This window comes from Canis aureus, chromosome 1, assembly GCF_053574225.1.
Source record: "Canis aureus isolate CA01 chromosome 1, VMU_Caureus_v.1.0, whole genome shotgun sequence".
Classification (NCBI taxonomy): Eukaryota; Metazoa; Chordata; class Mammalia; order Carnivora; family Canidae; genus Canis; species Canis aureus.
Window position 1 is genome coordinate 90090022 of NC_135611.1, and position 25276 is coordinate 90115297.

The 25276-nt window shown below is 47.3% G+C and overlaps 1 protein-coding gene across 4 annotated transcripts in view; it reads left to right on the plus strand.

Moving 5' to 3' along the window:
- The first annotated feature begins 20607 nt into the window (after positions 1-20607).
- KANK1 (KN motif and ankyrin repeat domains 1) overlaps positions 20608-25276 on the plus strand; it is a 207766-nt gene continuing 203097 nt past the window's right edge. For all 4 annotated transcript variants that reach the window (XM_077908297.1, XM_077908314.1, XM_077908305.1 and 1 more), the window contains exon 1: positions 20608-20757. The gene's annotated coding sequence lies outside the window, so the exon portion shown is untranslated. The remainder of the gene's footprint in view (positions 20758-25276) is intronic.

Here is a 25276-nt window from a genome sequence, read left to right on the forward strand (position 1 = left end):
GATTCCCATCCATATACCAAGAGGCTTATCTCTCATGACACCAATAGAAATACTATTAATAAATAATAGCTGTTGCCCCCTTTTTTTTTGAGACCTTACTAAGTACTGTCCTAAACACCAACTTACTTGTTTTCTTTTTCTTTTTGTATTAAAATTTTTACATGGGCAGCATTGAAATAAATGTCTGACTCCCGAGCCAAAGCGAACAACAACAACAACAACAAAGTCTGACTCCCGCCAGTGTGGGACGCAGGGCCAGGTCTACCCTGGCTCCCCAAATTGGCCTCTGGGTATGTCTCTGAAAAACATAGATAACGACATTGCCCAGGCACCCAGGGACTGGAAGGATCTGAGGATGACAGGGAAAGTGACCGCGCAGGACAGGTCAGACTGAGGTGGCACCTTCCTCCCTGCCCTGCTCATTGATGCCCTCCAGGGACCATCCAAGGAGGAAAGAAGCAGGAAAACATTAAGCACAGCAGAAGTAGTACTTTTGTTGGGGTCATCAACATTACTAGACAGATGAGATACTGCTCTTGAGCCAGAGAATTCTCTGGAACCATTGAAGAGATCCTGCTCCTGGGCCCTGGCCAGTCTGTGGGCTGCAGTGCGGGCGGCTGTCACATCATGACATCATAGATGATGTCAACAGTGGTTGACGAACTACACAGGAAGATGTGTCAATAAAAGCTCGTTTGATGACAAAACCAAAACAGTACAGCACAGGTATCAGGCCAAGGGTCTGCATGAGTGCCCCTGAATCTCCTGAAGCCTGGGTGGCTCAGAAGGGACCCAGCCATTTCCACAGGTCCTCGAGATTGTGGGTGCTGATGAGTTTAGAGTCAGGCAGCCGTGGCAAGAGACAGGCTGGATGGCCTAAGCCATAAAGAATGTGGCTGAGACCCAGAGGGGGCTTCAGGGCCACCAAAGCCAACGTGGGAGCTAGGAGCAAGTCACAGGAGGAGACCCTTGAGCCCCAACTAAGTCAGAAAAAGCCACCGTTTTGCCAAGCACAGGCACCAACAGTGCGATCAGCCGGATACCCAGAGACATTGCTAAAAACATCAACACCAATTATCTTAGCTTAGGCTGCCACCGTAGGCTGGCGGCTCACCCCGCAGACATCTACTTTCTCACAGTTCTGGAGGCCGGGAAGTCTAAGATCAAGGTGTCAGCCAATTAGGTTTCTCTTCACAATTTGTAGAGGACCAGCTTCTCACCGTGGGCTCACCTGGCCTTCCCTTGGTGTGTGCGTGCAGAGAGAGAGAGAGAGAGATTTCTTTTTATAAGACAACTAATCCCATGATTAGTGGGATCCCCCTCCCACCCTGGTGACCTCATCTCAATCTAATTACCCCCCCAAAGGCCCTATCTCCAAATACCATCACAGTGGGGGGTTAGGGCGTTAACAGAGGAATCTGGAGGCACAAACACCCGGTTCCTAAACACCAACCTGATCACAGGTGGGCGAATCTACAGCTTGTTTGTTGTCTCCTGTTGCCACCGGTCACCCACCTGCCCCTGAGACACAACAAGGCACCATCTGGAAAGTAGGGCAGGAACCAATACGAGATTAGCCATTTACCTTGAAATGAAAATAAGAACAAAACAACTCTTACAACCAAAACTTCTTTCCTGTCTAAAGAGACTAAGATACAGTTAATGGCTAATGCAGTGGAAGCTGACGAGGGAGATTTGGTCAGGTGTAGAAAGCAAACCACATTTGCTCTGCACACTGAAAGTAATTTGATATATTTGGACCCCGTTATATGAAGGGGAAAAATTGCTCGTAAGGTTACTGCACTAAACATCCTTTACACCTTCAAGGTATCTCATTTCCGCCTGTTTTGCATATGCATGCTTCTTGTAAAGAGCTGCAACGCATGTCATTCATGTAATTTTACATGGTCCTATTTGGATTTTTTGTTTTGTTTTTTAAGATATTATTTATTTGACAGAGAGTGAGTGAGAGAGAGCAGAGGGAGAAGCAGACTCCCCACTGAGCAGAGAGCCAGATGTGGGGCTCAAACCCAGGATTCCAGGATCATGACCTGAGCCCAGGGCAGATGCTTAGGGCTCTATGCATACCACTGAGCCACCCACGTGCCCTATCTGATGCTATCTGTAAAATTCACGAAAAATCACTTTTCCATGCTGCTATGTGGTCTTCCTAATTATCGGTGTTCATGGACACATAAACTGATCGTTAAAACTCCTGCAGTTGCAAATAACATAAAGCCAACCCCAAAGAGCTTAAGGAAGATAGGAATTTAATGGGGTTAATACTGGGATTGCTCACTGAACTGCAAAAACCGGGCAGCCTTAGAGATCCAAGCATTAGAGGCCAGGCACTCATGTCACCAGAGTTCTTCACTACTAAGTCTCCTTCCAGATGTCACATGATGGGAGCCATGACACCTGCAAATGTGGGGGTCAATCATACAACTCTCCAGCCAAAAGGGAAGAAGAAGTCTTGTTGAAAGAAAATTCTAAGAGAAAGCCTTTGAGGTGGGTTGGCTCATGTGTCCATCCTGGACCAATCACTGTGATGAAAAAGAAGGGATAAGGTAGCCCTTTCTGAGTTGGTTTTCTACTTCTTCAATGGGGGAGGAGAGAGAGTGGAATCTTTTAATACTTCTATTAAGGTACTTCTTCAAGGGTATAGTGGGGCACCCGGGTGGCTCAGTGGTTGAGTGTCTCCCTTCAGCTCAGGGCGTGATCCTGGGGTCCTGGGATCGAGTCCCATATCAGGCTCCCCGCAGGGAGCCTGCTTCTCCCTCTGCCTGTGTCTCTGCCTCTCTCTGTATCTCTCATGAATAAATAAGTAAAACCTTAAAAAAAAAAAGGTACAGTATCTGCAACACATACTTGATTTAAATAGCCTATTTAACACGTAGACTATGAATATTTTGCTATGTGAAGTTATTTGCATGGAGACCTCCTCGCCTTTGAGATTTTTCACTTGCAAGAGAAGGGAATTCGTGTTTATTGATCATCTCTGTGCGGGATGCTTGGCTGCAGCAGGTACATTTCCATCAGCCACAAAGGCTAACGGACCTAGAAGGCTCACTTAAGGTGGTTCAGCTGCTAAGTGGCATTGACTGGAAAAACTGCATCTTGATTAAGATCAGAGGGTCAAAAAAAAAAAAAAGATCAGAGGGTCAATACAAATTGCAAAGGACTGTGTTTTCTAAAAGTATATAAGAAAGCTACATAGGAAAAAAATAATATCAGATTTTGTGGGGACTATAGCTGAAGGAGAAGAGAAACATTCAAATGGGTTCCCATTTCCCTACTTAGAGCAGCTCCTTTCTTCTCAGACTAACAGCCTGGGGTCTTTCTGACCTTTGGCTCTCCCTCAAGGAAGTTCAGGACAGCCTTGTTTTCAGAAGCTGACACTGTATCCTCCTGTCTCTACTTGCAAGAAAATAACCGGGCTTCCAACAAACGTAATTGGGGTTAGTGGTGATTTATTATACACCGAGTTCTCCAGATGGCCCTTCGTATGGAGATTATTTTTCCTGAACACAGAAAAATATGAAATTTCCCCCCATTCATCAGGTTATAACAGGTCCACAATCCACTCCGTCAAAACCGGAACCAAAAACTTTGAGAGAGTTCCCTTAAGACGGAGAGAAATACAAGAAAAAAAAAAAAAAAAAAAAAAACACATTCCATCTGGTAAATAATTGCTGGGGTTGCATTCCTGTGCGTTCAGGCACGAGCTAACTTCTGTACAGCACAAAGCTGTGAAAATGTCTAGACCTAATGGGGCAATAGGAGATAAAATCTACTTGGATCTATCATATCCTCAAACTACAGCCTCCTGGGTGCTGGTGCATCCTAGACTCCCAGCTCCTCCACAATCAGATGAGCTAGACATAAAATTACTCCAAGATGCCTGAGAAAGCTCACCCTGGAGTACAAAAGGTTGGATGGACACATGCGGCCAATATTCTACTAAGAGTGAAGAGGAGTGTTTGCCAAGGTCACTTTCAGGTGACCGTGGTTGCAGAGCACAGTCAAATGTGGTTCTAAATTAGCGGTTTTCTTCCCAAAACGCAGGTTGGAAAATGTATCTGGAAGCTATCTCAGTCTTGCGATGGGATGCTGGAAATGGGAAACGTGTCCAGCAGGAAACAGGCTGGTACCAGCTACCAAAAGGATTTAAAGGGCAGGAGTTAATACAGAGCACATTAATTTCAGCTGGCGAATCGACACTATGATTTTCATTCGGGAAGAAGTCTTTTAGTCAAAGGTGCTACCCACGGAACACACTTCGTCAGAAGCTCCCTGCCTCTGGAAGCATAGGCAGGGGAGCCACGGGCTAGAGATCTTCGTGTAAGGGTGAGTGGTGGGGGGCGATCCAAGAATTGGGGGAGCTGGGTTCAAGTGAGAGTTCATAGATGTGAAGGCCTTTTAGAGGTCAGGTGGTTAAATTGTTCAAAATGTTAAGGCATCAGGAAGTGGATCGGACAGCGAATGGCTGGACAGACACACCCCACCTAAAGGCATTCAAACTCAATATTATTGAAAAAGAAAAAAGAAAAAAAAGCTGCTTCGCTGGCCAAATAAAACATCTCTGCAGGATTTGGCTGTGGATCAAGAGGACCGTTTGCCACTCCTGAACTAAAAAAGATCCATAACCTTTCTTTGACTTCTTGGTTCTGCGATGTTCTATGTGGAAATAATGCACTTTATTTATTAAGAGCCAAACATTTGTGTTAACCTTTGCAAAAGGAGAGGACAGGCTGCCGAGAAGTGCAGAATGTGGTCCCCATCCTCCTCTAAGAACTCACAAATATCTTTAAACAAGATGACATGTGTTCCTACAAAGGCACTGACAGTGCCAGGTGAAACTGTATAAGGGCCTGTAGCCACTCAGAGGAAGCAGCCCTAACTTTATCTAGGTTGGTCCACAAGGAGTGACCGAAGAGGCAATTTGGGCTTCTAAGAATAAACACCGAGATAAACGGAGAGTGGATTTGTCAGTTGGTGAGAAGAGCAAAACAAAACAAAACACCAAAGGTAGGGGATGGGTAGAGGGAGGTCCCTGGATCCTGGCGAGAGTCCTCCTAACTTCTTCCCCAGAGCCTGACACTGGCTTCCGGTCACCCATTCTGCTCTGATCCTAAGTCCTGCTCCTCCCCAGCCTCTAAGTCTCCCTCACCAGGGACCGAAGGCTTTCTCTGGGGCCCCCGTTCCCCTGGCTGGGCCCCACCGCCTGCCATCAGAGCTTAGGGCCTCCTAGCCGTTGCCTGCTGCACACCCGGCCCCACTGCCTGTTGCAGATGAATATACAGGCCACCACTCGGCCACCACTAGGGACAATGACACCTGATGCTAAACCACCCAGGCAAACGAGTTCAATTTTCAAGTCAAGAGGGTACTTCTCAGAACTTGATGATCAGATGTGGGCACGCAGAAACCCATTTCAGAATTTGAATTGGTCTTTGGAACTAGTTGGTATTTGTAGCGTGTGCTTGGTGGCGTATTAAATGCCAACGGCCACTAACAGTGACTCATCGCTCACAAGGTGTCAGAATCTGTGCTGAACTCAGTACGTGCATCCCTCACTTGCCTCCTCGCAACCCTTGAGATGGGGTCCGTCATCATCCCCTGTGCAGTGATGAGTAAACTGGGCCCCAAGTCATGCCATCCGTGAGGGCACAGGTTCAAGTGACGGCTTCTGTCTCCGGAAACTGCCACCATTAACCATGACACCCTACTTCATGTCAGTGTGCCACTCCTGTGGATGTGCAAGCACACACTCCACCGCCAGGGGCATCTGCAGGCCCCCACTCCCCAAACAAAGCACCCATCTCATGTGGAACTTTCTATCACCTGCTTTTCTAATGGTGTGAAATTCTCACCACGTTACATCACGTGGGGCTTTTACAAAACAACCACCACTGAAGCCCCAGCCCCTAGAGATTCAACTTTAATTGGTTTGGGCTTGAATCAGACATTGGTGTCATATAAGACCCCCCCCCCCCACCAATGATCCTGATGCACCAGAAGGCTTGAGAACAGAGGTGGCCCTGGCTGGGGACTGTTTTCTGTGACTATGAGCTGGCTACGGCATCTGTGAGGGCCTTAGTTTTCTGGCCTATAAAATGGGAGTTCCAGAAGTATGTACTTCATGGGGCTGCTAGGAGGCCTAGGTTAGAAGGGAAAAGTGGCACACAGTGATGGTTAAGTCCCTGGTCCTCCCTGGAGAGCCTCATTGATCCATAATGACACTGATACTTGTAGTTTCTTGTGCAAATGCACCATGGGTTGCAAAAAACAATGCATTCTCCCTGCTTTTCACTCAGACCTCCTGACTCCTGGTGGGGGGGGGGGGGTATTGGGGGCTGGGCAGCCACTTCTGGCAACTTGCTAGCTTTTTCAGAGATGTAGAGATACGTGCCATTCAGAGTCAGACAGCTAACATACAGGTGTGAAGTCACCGGGGTAATGCCATCAGGAGTGCTGAGATCAAAAGTGAATTGGAAAAGAGATGCCCCACGAAGAGCCCTCCAGTTTATTAAAAACAACAACAGCTGCTCCTGATAATATGGTGCTGGCCGAAGAGGCTCCACGTGTGGACGCTGTAGGCAGGGGGCAGTTTGCACGCCCAGGGTCTGTGCTTTAGTTTTCTTTACCCAGGCAGGTCAGTGGCTCCTCGCTGCTTCTGCACAGGGGAGTGGAGAGAAGCCACTGCCCTTCCATTGGAAGCCAAGGGTTCCAGGGACCCCGGGCCATGACAGTGAAGGCACCTGCAGACCACAGCCCACTGGTTAGAAGCAGACAGGCAGCTAGTGGTTCCAAGTTCCCGCCCGACAGACAGCACCAGCTCCCAGCCCAGCTCTGCCCCAGCCTGGCTGTGCTCCGTGCTCCTCTAGCTCCGCTAAGTCACTGCTCTGAGTCACTTTCCTTGTGTTTAAAATGTGGATGAGGGCAGCGTGGGTGGCCAGTGGTTTAGCGCTGCCTTCAGCCTGGGGCCTGATCCTGGAGACCTGGGATTGAGTCCCGCGTCAGGCTCGCTGAGTGGAGCCTGCTTCCCCCTCTGCCTGTGTCTCTGCCTCTCTCTCTCTCGAATAAATAAATAATTTTTTTTAAAAATGTGGATGAGGTTATCCCCCCTTTGAGGCTGTAGAGTGCTCGGTGCTGAGCCCGCACTCAGCACTCCAGATCTGGCTGCTTTGCCTGGTTTGCTTTTCCTCCCCAAAGTAAGAGGAGGCTCACGTGCCACCTCTCCCATGCCCCGGAAAAGCAGTTCAGCTGAAGCTCCACAGTTCCTTCCAATCCATTACCTCATCCCTCCTTTGGACCTACAGTCACAAGCATTGAGAATCAAGCTTTAAAGAGATCATGAAAGGTGAGATAAAGGGTATAAGTTACAAAAAAATAAATAAAGGCAGGGGATCTATTTCTGGTCCCTTCTCAGGGAGTATGGCTTGCAGAGTAGGGCACAGACAGGTGACAAAGGATTCCTCCCCTATTTCTGGCCTGTGACAGTCCCCAGGAGCGCTATGTAGCACCCAAGTCAGACAACACAACAGAAAAGAATGATGTGCTTGAGCCCTAGAGAAGGACTTTCTGGATTTTTCTGGGGATGGCTATGGTCAATGTCTCTGAGGATAAGAATCCAGCACGGAGTTCATCCCACCTTGACATCTTGCCACGGAGAAGTCAAGAAAACAAAAGTCAGGCCTCATGAGACAGACATGTGACAGTGGTTTGGCTCATGACAGACTTTCAAGAGGCCCTGAAGGCTGGACTGGTCCCAGGTCAACTTTGTCCTTGGGCCTTAGGAACCAAAATCCATTAACCCAATTTTCAACTGGCAGATGGATTTCCCCCTCCCCACTCTTAGTCCCTGTGCTTTGGATGAAACGGACTATATCGCTGTCCTCAGGGAGTAGGTGTGGTATTCAGGCCTGGCCAATCAGAGCATCATATTCCTCTGACCCAGTGGTAGGTTTCCATAATCCCAAAAAGATCTCTCATGCTCATTTGTAGTCATAAGAGGACTTCAGCTGAGGAGCTGGAGGAGATTCCCACGTTCCCTCTGGCTGGGTCTGCCTGCAGTACCTGCGACAGGTACCATCAAAGAATTCAAGAACAAAGCAGGAACTACCAAAGGGAGAACCAAGAGATGGAGAAATACTGTGTCCTCTGGTCATAGCGGTCACTGGTTCAGACTCTGATCAAGCTGAACCTGAAGCCAGTGCTTCCCCTGGACTCCTTAGTTACATGAACCAAGATGCTCCCTTTGGTCTTAAGTCAGTTTGACTTGGGATTTTTCCATCTCTTGCAATGGAAAGGCTCTCAACTGACTCCAAAAATTATTGGCCAGACTCTAATGACCGAAGTTGAAATCTTTATTTGTTGGATATTGGGTTTATTTATTGATTGGACATTAGTTGGCTATATTAAGATAGGAAGGCCCTTCTTCAGATCTGTTATAATCATAAAATTGTTTTACACATGACCGTAGAGCCATTTTACCAATGAGGATTCAGCCCTGCAAAGGTAAGTTGCTTACCCAGGACGCATAGCAGAATCTGAACAAGTCCTAGACTCCAGGTAACCCTTCCTTGCCACCTTATCATTTTCATCCAGCCTAGGCCTCCCCTCCCCAGGCTGTCTTCTCTGGGTTTCTTCTGTGGCCCAGCCTGATTTCATATTCATCTTGCAAGGAAACTGAGCAGCATGGCCCCAATTCCCCAGGTACCTGGTTGTGTTAAATAACAAAAAGTCAACTGGGTACATTTGAAGATCTCATTGGCTTTATTAAACTTTCCATGAGTCAGGCAACATCCCATCTAGCAAATAGAAAGGAGCTCTCTTGAACTGTAGGAAGGGGGAAGTTTTTAAAAGCTGAGAGGGAGTGGGGATAAGAGGAAAATTTTTTGGCGATAAATGCATTGTTTTAGGCAATGGGAAATGGAAAGGGCCTCTCAGGAAATTTCTAGTGCTGACCAGGAGATGCCACGGTAGCTCCTTATAGGTTACATCCCCCAAGAAAGTTGAAACTACACTTAGGCTAGGTCTCAAATCCTGGTTTGCTTACGCGTGCCCTTGACCTAAGTGACTCCACTTGGGGGTTGTGGTTTTCTCGTTAACAGAACTGACTAGTTAATCTGCTCCATGAATCTCCATAAATATGGGGCACATTGGGGCACCGTTCCTGGCTCACTTGTGTGCATTTGGTTGAGGCAGGCTGGTGCCTCCCAGGTAGCCACTGGTTTCCTGTGCCTTGGCTGGCCAGTCCTGCTGAAGGAGGAAGAAAAGAAGCAAGCCAAAATCTTCATTTACCCTCAGATTATTTTATTTACCTGGAGAGACAAAAAGCTGGTCTTGAGCCCTGTTTCTGCCTCTGACAAGTCACTTGACCTTGGGTATAGACGCTCATCACCGCTTCCTCAGTGGTAAGGGCAATTACGGTGACATCTTTCCCACCCCGTTCCCAGGACTGTTGGGAGAAGCATGGGTCGACATACCTGATGAATGCTGCACACATACTCTGCAGAGTCAAGTGCCAGGAATGACGGCCCCTGTGTCTGGGGTCGCGATTCTCTATTACTGCACACGCGTGTTGACATCTCTCATCGGGGCATTATGTTACAGGGAGAGCCTCAAGTCATATTACGTGTATGATCCCAAGAATGACAAGGCTTCTGGGACTATATTTTGCAAATCAAAGCTGGTAATTTAAGGAACAATGGAATACTAAAAAAGGGGGAGTGTTCTGGGAAATATGGAGAGATATTATAAAAAAAATGCCGAACTGGGAGTTCAGAGACTTGATCTCTTTTCCTTTCTCAGACCCTCAAGATCTGTCCCTGATCTTGAGCCATGGTGGCACCCTTGTGGGCTTCCGTTCCCCCATCTATAAAACCAGGGTGCTTGACCCCATTGTTTTATAACTGGGATGAGATTTTTTTTAAAAAAATTTATTTATTTTACATAGGGAGTGCACCCACAGAAAGGGGGAGGGATAAGGAACCCAAGCCGACTCCCCGCTGAGCATGGAGCCCAGTGTGGGGGCTTGATCCCACAACCTGAGATCATGACCTGAGCTAAAATCAAGAGTCAGATGCTCAACTGATGACGTCCCCCAACCCCCCCACTGGGATGAGTTTTTAACGTCCCCCCCGGGGAAGATCCACAAAGGTAGTACATTTGTTTTTTTTCTTGTTTGCGTTTCCAAGGCATAGAAAAGCACCTTCAGAACAAGGTAGGTACTCAATAATTTTCTGATGAATGAATAAAAATTTATGAAAATTCACAGCTCTGGGTACACTCCAGAATCCTCATACAGTATGAGGTAGAACCTGTGCATGTGTTTTGAAAAGCCCTGTGGGTCATTTTGCCAAGCACTCCTGGCCGACAACTGCTAAACTCAACAACCCCCAAGATTCCTTCCCTGCAGAGTTGCCAGGTTCAGCAAATAAAAACACAAAACATTCACACCCAGTGAAGACTGAATTTCAGATGAAGAACGACATTTTTTCAAGTGCACATGAGTAGCACACAGTAGTAAGTCATTGCGCCTCCTAGAAAGATAACCACATCAGGCCAGTGCTTAGGCTGATGGTTAGGGCCAGAGAGTGGAACCCTGAATATGACCCAGATTTCAGAATCAGACAGATAATCTTGGTGTGAGTCTCTGCCTTGGTTGTGTAATCTTTTTTTTAATGTTTTTTTTTAATTTTTATTTATTTATGATAGTCACAGACACACACACAGAGAGAGGCAGACACATAGGCAGAGGGAGAAGCAGGCTCCATGCACCGGGAGCCCGATGTGGGATTCGATCCCGGGTCTCCAGGATCGCGCCCGGGCCAAAGGCAGGCACTAAACCGCTGCGCCACCCAGGGATCCCTTGGTTGTGTAATCTTAACAGATTGCTGAACTTCACCTGGCTTCATAACCGCAGTGTGCTTCCCGTAGGGTTGCTGAAAGTATTTGAGATCATTTGGTATGACGACTAGCACTTAGCAGGGATCTATACTTCTATAGCTGATATGTGCAGTTGGTTTGAAGAAAAAAAATATCACCAAGACCTTCGTTGAATATATTGTCAGTTAGTAAATTGGCATTCTGAGGTGACCAGGATTTTAGTTAATAGTTCTAGGTAGACCTGAGCCAAGTCAGACAGTTTGACAGAATGGTGACCTTCTGTCAAACAATGCCTCTATGTCTGGGGAAACAAAACATACTCAAAGTTAATAGATTACCCAGAAGAAATAAAGGAAGGAAGTTCTTTCATTTCAATCATTATGAAATGTCATTTCTTCACTGACTTTTTCTAACGTCAAAAGTAAACATTCACGTTTCATAGGGTCACTTGACAGAGGAATAGGCCACTATTGGAGTGGTGACCTGGTTTATCTCTCTTCTAAGTTAAGAGCATCTTCTGTTTCCAGAGTGTTTGCTGTTTCTAAAAATGTCTGATACGTCTCCTCTGGTTGAAGCATGAATACACGTGGCAACAGGTGTAAAATGTTTATTGACAGGAAACAACTCTCTAGAAACACATAGTTAATGTTGGGTATATATTGTGTACAAAGACCGTCCCTAAGTGCTAGGGATCCTCACTGAACAAAGTAGGGGTCAGTGAACAAGACAGACCTAGAGCCTTGCCTTGGTGGAGACTATATCCTGGGAATAGGGAGAAAAAGATAAGCATCCTAAATAAATGAATTTTGTAGGACATGGATGGTGATGAACTCTATCGGAAAGGATCATAGGGGAAGGAAGGTGGGAGTAAGGAATGTGGAGTGGTCATTTTTTTTCTCTTCTTTTTTAAAATTTAAAATCAATTAACAGAGTGTGTTATTAATTTCAGAGGTAGAGTTTAGTGATTTATCAGTTGCTTATAACACTGAGTGCTCATTATATCAAGTGCTCTCCTTAATGCCCAGCCCCTAGTTACCCCATGTCCCCACCCACCACCCCTCCAGCAAGACTCAGTTTGTTTCCTAGAGTTCAGGGTCTCTTATGGTTTGTATTCCTCTCTGATCTCATCTTATTTTCCCCTCCCTTACCCTATGTTCATCTATTTTGTTTCCTAAATTCCACTTAAGTGATATTTCTCTTTCTCTAATTGACTCATTTCACTTAGCATAATATCCTCTAGTTCCATCTATATCATTGCAGATGGCAAGATTGCATTCTTTTTTATGGCTGAGTAATATTCCATTATCTATATATCTATATCTATCACTTCTTCTTTATTCATTCATATGTCAATGGACATCTGGGATATTTCCTTATTTGGAGTGGTCATTTTAAGTAGCACGGTAACAGTGGGCCTTGCTGGCAAGGTGGCATTTGGGAAAAGAAGGTGATAAAAGGAGCCATACTGATCTGGGGGATGAGAAGACAAACATCAGACATAAAAGACACAAGGCAGGGGCATGCCAGAAGTGTTCCAAGAACAGTGGGGAGGCCAGTGTAGCCAGAGTAGAGAGAGGGAAGACCATAGGAAGAGAGAAGACCCAGTTGCTGTTACTGTCTTACTCATGATGAGACATCCCATGAACCTAACTGTGAACTTGAGTCTTAGTTTACTCACTCTGTGTTTGCAGGGTCATCCTCAACTACCCACTTGGAATGATGGCTCTTAACTTGTAAAGCATTGTTAGGTTTGAGATTTACCTCACAAAACTGTGACCAGGGGAATCAGCACAGCTTGGTGAAGATAGATGTGCTTTAATCAATAGATTTGAGTTCCTGTTCTGGCTTCCTTGACCTGGGGCAAGGTACTTAACCTCTGTGCTTTGGGTTCTGGCTCTGAAATGTGTGAAATTAGATCACTCAAAGTGCCTCCTTTTAAGCTGTGAGGGTTGTAGGGAAGGTCCATGTAAAATCTGGATACAGCACTTGGCACCCAGGAAGTACTAAATAGATACCATTATTTCTTGAAAAGTATAATCAGGAGAATTGGGTCTTCTGGAATACCTATTTTGATGTATATTCAAAACGTATATTGAATAACTAAAACATGCTTTTGAGCAACAATGGCCTTTGAGCCAACCTCTGAGATTATCTCTCATGATCTCGTGTCTGAGGATTCAGACCCCTGTATGGTCCCCTCCCATATTGTATAAGGGTTGATCTATGTGACCATAAATATGGCAGAAGTGATGCCACGTCATTTTTAAGATTAAAAAGGCATTGCCGCTATGATCTTGATCTTTCTCTCTTTCTCTCTCTCTCTTAATCATCACTTTCTCTGGGGGAAGCCAGCTGTCCTGTCATGAGCAGCCCAATGGAGAGGCGCCCCCTATGGAGGGGTCTACATGACAAGGAACTGAGTCCTTTTGCCAAGGACCATGTAAGTCAGAGCCTTTTTGGAAGTGGATCCAATGGGCGTGGTCAACCTTCAGATGACAGCAGCCCTCACTGATAGAAGGGAACAGTGGGGAGGCCAGTGTAGCCAGATGGCCACATCCGGAGAGCTCCTGAGCCAGAAACATCCACCAAAGCAGCTCCTAGATTCCTGAACCACGGACACTGGGTGAGATGATCAATACTTGTTGCCTCAAACTATATATATATATATACCAATGTATTGTTTGATTCCCCCCTCAGAGTCATTTCATATGTACCAAGAGATTGCAACATTCTTAGATTCTTTACTTGCTCTGTAGCATTCTTCATTATTGCTCTGTCACATCATCTCAGACGTTCCTGATTATAAGACATTTGAGTTAGTTTCAGTTTTCCAAATAACTGGCACAACAAAAGTAGTGCCCATAAAAAAAAAAAAAGTAGTGTCCATGAGCTGGCCAGTGTCCTGAGAGTCCCATGGACTAAGTCCCTGCCCTGAGGTACTTGAAAGATGGACAACACAGAGGGGCCGAGTCCTCCTGAGGCACCCAGACTACCCAGGTATGGAACCCGAACTCTCGCACAGGGTAGGTAAGAGAGCTGCCCTCTAGGCTGACCTAAGATCGTGAGTACAAAGGAGCTGGGTGAATGTCACTGGTAAGATAATAATGACAATGGCTTTCTAGAATTCTGTGTGCTTCCTGGAGAAATACAGGAATGACAATAAACAATAAAACCTTGGGGAGAAAAAAATCCTTGCCTTGGCTCCAAGTCTCAAAGCAGAATTTCAGGGAGGGTGTCTCTGAACCAAAGCCATTGACCTCCCAACTCTGCATGTCTGCCTCCTGTCTCAGTGTTCTCCTCCCCTCCGACTGTGCTTTGTCAGACTCCACCATTGTGGCTGGAAGGAAAAAGTTGACTACGCCCCTCTTTGTTGAAATGCATCACCACGTTACACATCCCGGGTCTCTTGAATGTGGCATTCATTGAAAGGTTCTGACGTAACCAGATCCTCCAAGCAGGGAGCACCATTTCCCCAGCATGGTTGGTTCTGGTGCCCATCATTTGACTTTCCCAGCCTTCCCGACAAGGTTCAGAGGACCACCAGGTCTGCAAGCCATCTTTCACCTTAAAAAAGATAATATATGATATAGGGAGCTGTGCTTACCCTATCAAGGAACAGTAAACACGGTCACCTCTAACACCGCATCAGGTTCACAGTCATCCATCTATTGATGCCACTGGGGGGAAGGTTAGCACTTCTTTAGCAACAAGAATGAGGTTGTCTTGACATCGGTGCTCCTTATTAGGTTTCAGCTGTGCTAATCCTCACTTGAATGTGGGGCAGCCTCCTTCCACCCTCTCAGTCACCCTAGCACCCATGAAGATGCCGCTCCCCGTTCAGCTGCACTCAGAGGACCTTCATTTTCATCTGCTATTAAAAGTCTGTTTGATGAAACAGCAGCCAGGCTCAAGAGACCACTTGGTTGGTTGAAAACTCCCGGGTTAGAGAACGGTGCTGAGGTCAAGGTCAAAAAGTCACCAGGGCAGGATTTCCTTCCCAAAGGAGACAGTGTTTCAGTGACAATGACTCAGTGCAAGGTATCACTATTATGATTGAAACAAATACGAACAACAACACAAGACACGTCCAATGCAGTGCACACGTGTACTAGCTGAAAGCGACCGGAGTGGTGAATTCTGACTCTGCGCCTTTGCAACCTGGGTTCGAATCCTGCCTTCACCACTTAGCACTGTGGCTTTCTGTGGCTACTTGAACCTCCCTGTCTTCATTTCTGCTATGTGAATAATCATCATGCCTGCCTTGCAAGACGATGAGGCTCTCAGTAAGTGTAACTAATTACTGAAATTAAATTCATGATGATACTTTATACCTCTTTCAAGCCAAAGTCTTTTATATTACAGGGAAGTTTGTACATGTGTTAACTCCTCCAAACTATAGGTACTTTCTTCTGTTTCTTCATCTTTGTGTCCTTTGCAAAGCTTAACTCTGGGGACACCTGGGTGACTCAGTGGTTGAGCATCTGCTTTTGGCTCAGGGCATGATACTGAGGTCCTTGGATGGAGTCCTGCATCAGGCTCTCTCCAGGGAGCCTGCTTCTCCCTCTGCCTACGTCTCTGCCTCTCTCTGTTATCTCTCATGAACAATAAATACAATCTCAAAAAAATAAATAAAACTTAACCCAGTGTTTTGGGCACAGTAAGCCTCCAAGAAATATTTGTTAAATAAGTAAATGTCCTAAATATAGTGGGTCTGCAGGGAAAGGCTTGTACACATAATCTCTCTAGTTAGAAACCTATGAGAATGTCATGTGCCTTTTGAATACTCTATAAATATTTTATATTAGTAACAAGAATGTAATGAAGATGATTATTATGAATAAAGAGTACCCTTAGCTCAAATTTTTCTGAACTGGGGGTTATGTCCTTCTGCAGTATAGAAAACTTGTTCATCCAGGGTTTCAGCTTAGTGCCAACTAAACCCTAACTGACTTTGCCAAATAAAGCAAGTGAATCAATGTGTTCATTACCTTTCAGGCAGTAATTTCCAGGAACCAGAATGTGGGGCTATCATGTTGTAGGCTGCCATAACTTCTTTTCTTTCTAGATTTAGATAATAATTCCATGTTTTCTGACACAGCAACTAGATTATTTTACAATCATTTCCTCGGTTTCATAATGCTTATAACTAAATGGCAAACTAGTGAAGTCTGGGTTGTGAGCTTTAGAACATAGAAAGAAGCAGAGCTGGTTCTATGGGCCATTCCCTTCTGCTTCTCTATTTTAGCTTTCTCCAGCAAGGGAGGTTGGAGTGCTGTTTTGGAACAGAGAACCACAAAGAACCACTGGCAGTAGGTAAGTGTTCCAGACTGTGAGTCATGGACTAAGGTTTTGTAATATTAATAAATGTTCTTCAGCAAGAAGACTCCTTAGTGGCAGTAGGAACTGAGCAAAGGGGAGAGACATATAGCTTCCCTTAATAAAATCTAGAACCTCCAAGGTTGGCCTTGGAAAAGGATCTATACAGGCGATGAATCCAGTGGTCTCAACTGCGCAATACACCCCCCTCACCCCATTTACCTTTTCTTTGAGGGAGACTCACTTGTGTCCATGTTTGCACATACACACTCCATCACATGCACAAATGCACACACACATTCTTGCCACTATGACTTCTCTTTAATAATTGGACATAAAACAGACAAAACACTTTCCCTAAAAGTGTTTGAGGAAATATCTCTAAATATCAAATATCTCTAAAATATTTAAGAATGACAAAAACTTAAAGAAAAGTGTCAATGAGGGCAGCCCAGGTGGCTCAGCAGTTTAGCGCCTCCTTCGGCCCAGGGCGTGATCCTGGAGACCTGGGATCGAGTCTCACGTCAGGCTCCCTGCATGGAGCCTACTTCTCCTCTGGCCTGTGTCTCTGCCTCTCTCTCTCTGTCTCTGTCTCTGTGTGTCTCTCTCCTCTCTCTCTGTGTGTGTCTCTCATGAATAAATAAATAAAATCTTTAAAAAAAATGAAATAAAGAAGAGGATGAGAAAGGATTCTCAATTCTACCTGTCCCAAAGGACTAGTGTTACTTTGGAGTTCTCTTGGCCCAGCGGTCTTCCTTGCTCTTTCCTGATTTGCTGCCATGCACCTCATTTGGCTTGAATGCTTGGGGCCTTCAGGGCGCCATATTCCTACCTGCGGCATACCCAAGGCCCATTCTGGTCCAACTCATTCTGGGGGGTTTGATCCTTATGGTGATGTGAGGTTGATATTATTTCCATTTTACAGACAAAAAGCTTGAGTGGTAGGGAGGTAAAAGAGTTGGCTGCCGCTACTTGCACACAATTCCCTATATATGGCAGAAGACTAATTGCATGACATGAAGGTCCACCATGCCAATGGTCTGACGGGGTATATACCTCAGAACCAGGGCAGATGCCCTTTTATTGCAAAGCCTGTATAACTCCTGGTAGTGTTTATTATTAATATACCAGATAGCTTAACTGAATCCTGAGGGAATGGGCACAGGAGACATTGGTTTTGATGGAAAAGGAGAGTGAGGAGAATGTTCTAAACATGGGGAGACAGTTCTCATTATGACCCCAAGTGTAGGGTACAGGGCCACATGATGTCACGGTGTGATAGCAAATAAATAATGTGTGTTTAAAACGGGCCTGATAGAAATATGCCACAATCTGAAGTAACTGTATCTAGGTGATAGAGCCATAAATGATTGTTATTCCTAATTTATCCTTTTCATATTTTCCCAAAGTTTTTTTTTCTAATAATGGGCATGCATTACTTTTATAGTCTGAAAAACTACTAAGTTTTCACTTATAACATTGTTAGTGTATGTTAGAGCATAAAAACATAACTATCAAATAAAAAATATCTGTGCTTCAAAGGGCATTATCAAAAAAGTGAAAAGACAATCCACAGAATGGGAGAATATATTTACCAATCATATACCAGATAAAGGACTAGTATTCCTTATCAGATAGAAGACCCTTTACAACTCAACAATACAAAGACACATAATCCCGTGTAAAAATGGACAAAGGATCAGAACTGACATTTCTCCACAGCGGATATATGGATGGCCAAAAAAGGATATGAAAAGATACTCAGCATCATTGGTCATTAGTCAAACCACGAGATAACACCTCACATCCACTAGAATATATATAATGAAAAAAATGACAATGACCATGGGCAAGGGTTTGGAGAAATCAGAACTGTCATAATGGGAAGGTAAGATAGTATGATCACTTTGGAAAAGTTTTTCAATTCCTTGAAAAGTTAATCATAGAGTTACCATATGGGCAAGAAATTCTACCCCTGGATATAGACCCAAGAGAAATGAAATCATTCTTCCACAGAAACTGGTACATGATCGTTCATAGCAGCACAGGGCAGCATAGAGCCAAAAAGTCGAAACAATCCACAATGTCCACCAGAGGATGAATGGAAAAACAAAGATGTGGTTTTATCAATACAAGGGAATATTATTCAGCTATAAAAAGGAGTACTGATACAAGCTACAGTGTGGATGAACTCTGCAAAATACTATGTTCAGTTTAAGAGGCCAGACACAAAGCCTTCATATTGTATGTTTCCACTTATGTGAGATGTTCAGTAAAGGCAAATTCCTAGAGACAGGGCAGATTAGTGGTTGCCCGGGGCTCATTGTGGGGACAACTGAGGAGTGACTACTGATGGGTGTGGGGTTCCTTGTTGGAATTGATCAAAGTGTTCTGGAATTAGGGAGTGGCAGTGGTTACAGGACTATGAGTATATTCCAAACCACCAAACTGTAAACTTTAAGAGTCAATTTTATGATGTGTGAATTGCATCTCAGCAGAAAAAGGACTAAAAATGAAGGAAATTTTCAAATACAAATCCACCAAAAAAAAAAAAAAATTAGAGTCTGCCTTACTTTTGACCGATTCGGTTTGACTATGTTTCAGGGCCTGTGAAATAAATACTCACTGACTAAATATAATGAAAGAAAAACACAGGATGGAGAGCACTGTGTGCATGCAGGAGCCCCCCAACACCATTCTCCCTCTTCCTCCTAATCACCTGGGGGATAAAGATTCTTTTCACAGAATTGTGCACATGGGGCAGAGATAGGGTAGAATCTACTAAACCAATACGCCCTATTCTACAGATGAAGAAACAGGCCCAGAAGGAGGAGTTTGCTCACTGCCCCCCTCTCCCATGAGCTGCAAAAGGACTGATGCGCTTTCCTTGTCCCCCCACCCCACGTATCTTTTTTTAAATAAATTTATTTTTTATTGGTGTTCAATTTACCAACATACGGAATAATACCCAGTGCTCATCCCGTCGAGTCCCCACCTCAGTGCCCGTCACCCAGTCACCCCCCCCCCACTCTCCTCCCCTTCCACCACCCCTAGTTGGTTTCCCAGAGTTAGGAGTCTTTCATGTTGTCTCCCTTTCTGATATTTCCCACTTATTTTTTCTCCTTTCCCCTTTATTCCCTCTCACTATTTTTTATATTCCCCAAATGAATGAGACCATATAATGTCCCACGTATCATTGAGCTGCTTGTTGCCTGTCCTTTTAACAGTCAGGGCCATCAGTTCAGGAATTAGCAGGCGGGCTTTGCCTGAACACACAGAGCAGCACTGATTTCACAGCTTCTTCCCCCAAGGACCAGCATTTCACTTTTTGAGGTTTGATGACTCCTCACTTTAACCTACTTGCAAAATAACTGTGCCCAGTGTACGGGGCCTTGCTGGTGTGTGCTCTGCTGGAGAGGTGGGGTTGGGGGTGGGGGCCCTAACGCCCTCAAGAAAACCGGTGATCCACTGGAGAGCTGGCATTAATGGTTTTTTGTTATTGGTGGTGGTTTTTGTTGTTGTTGTGTTTGTCTCAGTAACACTTGGTTTTATAAAGTTGGTTCTTCCGTCCGGTTTATTCAAACCATTTTCGTTTGAAAGAGGACTCAAGCCACCGTCTCCCAATCTCCACTCACATCTCTCTCTGTCCCTCTCTCTCTCCCAGCTGCGACTGCTCTGAATCGGAGCCTGACTTCCTAGTTGGCTCTCAGCTCCCGAGGCGGGCACTGCGCCTCCCTCCCCGCCCCGGGGTCCCCCAGCTCATGCACGCTTCTGGACTCTGCTCCCCGTCCCCCCCCCCCCCCCCCCCGGTCCTGCGGCCGAGCGGGCCCTGGGAAAGGCGGCGGGAGGTCCCTGGCCACCCCGGGGGCGGTCCTGCTCGGGCACCTGCCAGAAGCGAGGGCCCTGCGAGACCACCTGGGGCCACAAGCGACCCCAGCGGAGGGGTGCGGGGGCAGTGAGCCGCGCGGCAGGCGGGCGGGGATACTAGCCGCGGTGCCTCCGGGTCGGGACGGTCGGTGGCGACCGAGTCGAGTTTCCCGGGGGGCGGGGGATGCACGTCTGCCCTCCCCGGGGGAAGAGCGGGCACACGCGGGCGGCGGGGGCGGGCGGCGCGGAGGGCGCTCCCCTGCCGGGCGCTCCGGGGGCGGGCGGGGGCGGGGGCGGGGGCGGAGGTGCGCGAAGGTGCCTCGTGGGCCCGGCGGGGTTGGGGCGGCGCGCAGGCGCACTGGGGCCAGCCCGCCGGCCGGGTCCCGGGGTACAAAGGAGCGCGGCGCCGCGCGGGGGCCCCCGGAGGTCTCGGGAGCCGCCTGGGGAGGGGGGTCCCTCCCGCCCCGCCCCTCCCCGCCCCTCCCCGGGCGAGCGCGGCTGGGCCTCCCCGCCTGGCTCGCCCTCGCGGGGGCGGAGGGCCCCGAGAGCCGCAGCCCGTTTCGGGGTTTAATTCTGGCGCTTGCTCGCCGGCGCCGGCTCCGCCCCCCGCGCCCCGCCCCCTCCGCCGAGGTCCGGGAGCCCGGCGGGCGCGGAGCCGCAGGTCGGGGAGCGCGCCCGGAGGTGAGTGAGGCGGCGCCGCGCTGCGCCCCGTGCCCGGCGGGGTGGGCGCGGGCAGGCGGGCTCGGCGCGCGCCGGGGGCCAGGGCACCTCGCGGGCTCGCGCTCCCTGCCCCCCGCCCCCGCCCCCGCCCCCGGCGGCCTCGGGGCGGGCCCGGGGTCGCGGCCCCGGGGGTTGCTTGGGGCCCTGCAGCCGCCGGCCGCGGGAAAGTGCGGGCGGGGGGCGCCTGGGACCCCGGGGGCCTGTCCTGCCCGCGACCCGGTGCGGACCCTCCCCGAGGCGGCTCCGGGGGGCGCTCTGGGCTCGGCTCCGCGCGCGCGGCGGCGGGCGGCCTCCTGATCCCTGCGTCCCGGAGCGGCAGGTGGCCTCGTTCGCCCGCCCTGCGCCGACTCGGCGCTGGCTCCGGCCGCGGCCGGCGGGGTCGGCGGGGTCGGCGGGGTCGGGGGGAGGGAGGCGGGAGAGGGAGGGGGAGGGCGGGGGCGCGCCCCGGGCCAGCGCGGCGTCAGGTCCGCGGAGGCTGCGAGCGCCCCGGAGCGCGCGGGTCCCCGACGTCCCCTGTCCCGCGCCACCTGGGCGCACTCGCGGGGTCCCGCGCCCCGGGCAGCCGCCGCCGCTGGCGCCCTCCGCGCTGGCCCTGGGCCCCGGGGAGCTTTCGGAGGCGGCTCCTCGCGGGGGTCCTGCGAGTCTGCGGGAGCCGCCCCGCAGCGGGGTGAGGCGCGACGGGAACCCTCCGGGGCGTCCCCCAGCGCGGGCGGCCTGCACCCCGCACCCCGTCCCCGCGAGCTTCGTCTCTCCTGTTAATTAGTGAAACGACCGGCGCGACGGCCCGAGACCCACACGGCGGGGCGGCCCACCCGCGCGCGGTTGTGCGGTTTCTCGCCGGCCTCGCTGCCCCGCATCCGAGCGGGAGGAAATCAGAACCTGCTTCCTCTTTTGTCAATTCGTGGTTTTATCCACCTTGATTTCTTAGGTGATGCTTAGCTGCTCATCTGCTAATTGTTCCTTTCATCCAACTTTCACTACCGGAAAGTGGGGGCGCTCCCGCGTTGTACTTATTTTAAAGACTCAGATGTAATAAACATGCCCTAAATGTACCCTTTTCAAGTGTTCAAGTCCGTGGTGTTTAGTGTATTCACGAAGTTACACGGTTATCACTGATTCCAGAACATTTTCGTCACCCTCCCAAAGGAACCCCATCTCCATTAGCAGTGATTCCTCATTTCACCCTCCCGCAGCCTCCTTCCTTCATTTTAAGGTGTAGTTTTTCCCAGATTGAATTAGAAATTGAGAGATTATTAACTTCAGACCCTTTTTAGTTAATGGATTTGAGGGAAGGTGCTGCCGATGAGGCGGTGGAAGAAAATTTAAGTAGGGGCTGTCCTGTGGTGAGATTAGTGTCTAAGGATGCAGAAGGGGCCAGTGGCGAGTGATGGTCTCCTAAAGAGGCACTTCCATGAGGGATGCCTTTTATCCCCCAGGTGGGGGGGGGGGCACAGGGGTGCTTTGGGGCACTTTGTGAAGTTCACAAACCCCTCTAGTGGAGGTTCCACCTCAGAAAAAGTGAGTTCTGTTCTGTGTGTGTGTGTGTGTGTGTGTGTGTGTTTCAGGGGGAAAAATGATAGAGCAAAAAGGAGCAAGGTTTTAAAAATAGTTTTGTTTTAAATCATCCAAACTGGCCCAAAGAAAAGAAACCACAGGCAAATGGCCACTCGAATCGATACAGTCAAGACCTAGGTTCGTTTTGTGAATGTCAGCATTTGCTCACAAATAGTGCCACGAGCTGATGTGTTCTTGCATTAGCCTCCTTAGTCCGGGGAGGAGGGGGAGGATGGGCGAGGGTGTAGCTGAGGAAATTCAAGGAATTGGGGAGGAGGTAGGAGCAAGGCTGACACAGGCAATTGCTTGTGGGAGCAGAGGCCTGTAGGGCAAACAGGTTCAGAAGCAGCAAGGGGGATCTCAGGGAGAAATTACAGACACATCACTCAGGCAGCTGTTGGATTATTTGTGCATGTTTAAAAAAAAAAAAAATCAGTGGTGAGCAGAGTTGAAGCAGCCCAAATGACACAACCATCTTTACACTTCTCTTTGGCCCTGCAATCAGAGAAGCCAAGTTGGTTTCAAATGTTGTGGGACATTTTATGCCTCTGTGGCATGGGTGGCTTAGCTTATGCCATCTGTTTTTTGTTTTAAGTAATTGTTAAACTATAGCATACAGACCAATCGTAAGTGTACAGTGTGATGAATTTTCACAGTGAACGTAAAGTTATAACTTGCACTGAGATCAAGACGCAGAATGTTGCCAGACTGCAGAAGACTCCTGCTCTTTTCCCATCGCTTTTTCTTCCCATGGTAACCAGTGTCCCAGCATAGATCAATTTTGTTCATGTTCTCTGTGTGTGGTATAATCTAGTATGTTTTTTGTTTGTTCGTTTGTTTTTCAATCTGGCTTCTTTCTCACCAAATCACTTTGGTGAGACTTAGCCGTGTTGCACGTGGCTCTAATTCAGTCATTATCTTTACTGTGCAATATTTCATTGTGTGACTATGCCCCAAATTAGCTATCTGTTCTAGGGCTGATGGGCGTTTGAGTGGTTGCCAAATTTTGACTATGGCCAGTAGTGTGGCTGTGAACATTGTAGCACATGTCTTGATACACTTGTACACATTTGCTTAGGGTATATGCATAAGAGTAGAAATGCTGAGTTCTAGACTCTTCAGTTTAGAAGATCATGCGAAACATCCCAAAGCGGTTGTATGGTTAATACTTCTTCGAGCAGGATGTGAGAGTTCTGTCCTGTTTTAAACTGTCAAAGCAGGGCAGCCCGGGTGGCTCAGCGGTTTAGCGCCTCCTTCAGCCCAGGGCGTGATCCTGGAGACCCGGGATCAAGTCCCACGTTGGGCTCCCTGCATGGAGCCTGCTTCTCCCTCTGTGTCTCTGCCTCTGTCTCTCTCTCTCTGGATTAAATAAATAAAACCTTTAAAAAAATAAAAATAAACTGCCAAAGCAGTAAATCTACAAAGAGTTTCACAGATGGGCAAAAGGTAACCCATATTTGCCCCATTCTAGCAGATTATTTCAGTTGTGTTCACTTTGGGTGCTTTTCTACGTCTGGTCCTGTTTTTATGAAGTCATAATAGTCAATTTGGTATTTTGTTTCTCTTAACAGTATGTCTTAATATTGCTTCAGTCTCTGTGACTTTCAAATTCCTGCACACATCCACAATCCTGTGGACAGGCTTCCATTTAATAAGCCCCCACACACAACCGGAAATGAGTGTTAATTTTTTGGAGTTGTACATATTGCTACAAAAACCATCTTTGTGCATATAGTTTCCTCCCCGCCTCTTGTTTGGGTCACTTCATAAACTAGAGACTCTCCGTTTTATGGCTCCGGGTCCATGTGGTTAAACTACTACCTGCAGAACCCAGCTGTCCTTGAATCTAGTACAGAATTGTTTAAAGTAACCTTTAGGTGGCTAATATGTTACCTGCAAAAAAGGTGTCTAATTGGTTTAAAATGTAACTCTCGAAGTAACAGTGAAGTTGACCCTGATACCCCCTTTTTAAATAGTGTAAATGGGACTATTGTAACTTCATTTGCCAGTCATGTGATTTTTCTTTATATTATGCTTTTTTGCAAATGTACTAAGCTAGGAGTTTTAGGGGGTATAAGAGAAATCATACCGTTAAGTAGCTGGTTGTCCAGAAATTATGTACAAAAATTAAAAGTAGCATCTAGGCAGAATCCTTTCATGTGACAAAGGAGTGTTTAGTTCACTTCCCAGATATTGACTGCTTCTGTGAGTTCTGAATCAAAAGCGGTCTTTCTTGCCAGGATGGTTAGGATCGGCTTCTCTGAAATGTAAGACTTGAGCTGAGCTTTAAGGGATCCTTAGAAATTGGTGAGGGAGCAGATATCTCCGAAGAAAATACCACTGAGTTATCTCAGGAAGGGAGATGAACAGTACACAGCCCATTCTGGACAGTGGGAATGATGCCAATCTTATTCTTTTTCTGAAATATAGTGAAAATTGGTGAACTAACATGAAGGCAAAAAAAAAATAATTAGAGCTTTTGGGGAGAAAACTTTTTTACTTTCAAGTCAGCATCATGGGGTTCGATTATGAATCCTTGCCAAAGATTACCATGCAGTGGGCTTCTGCATTGCCTGGTTATATGGCTCTAAACTCACTCTTTCCTCTCAAATAAAATGCAGCAAAAATTTCCCTAAACTTGCATGTGGAATAAGCCAATATCAGCTTACCTTTAGAAAATAATAAATACTTTCCTACTTCTATGCAAGACCCTGGTGAGGAAATCCAGAGACCCTCACAGAGTTCGTAGCAAGTGGGGAGATAGAAAGAGAATTATAGTAGGAGGCAGAAGGATGGAAATATTTGCTATTAATGGCCCATCCTGGAAATGTAAAGGGTGGAAAAATTAATGCTGAGAGGTTTGTGTGATATTTAAGGAGATCGGGCCTTGGAAAATGTAGGCAGGTGGAGATTAGAGCAAAGGGCA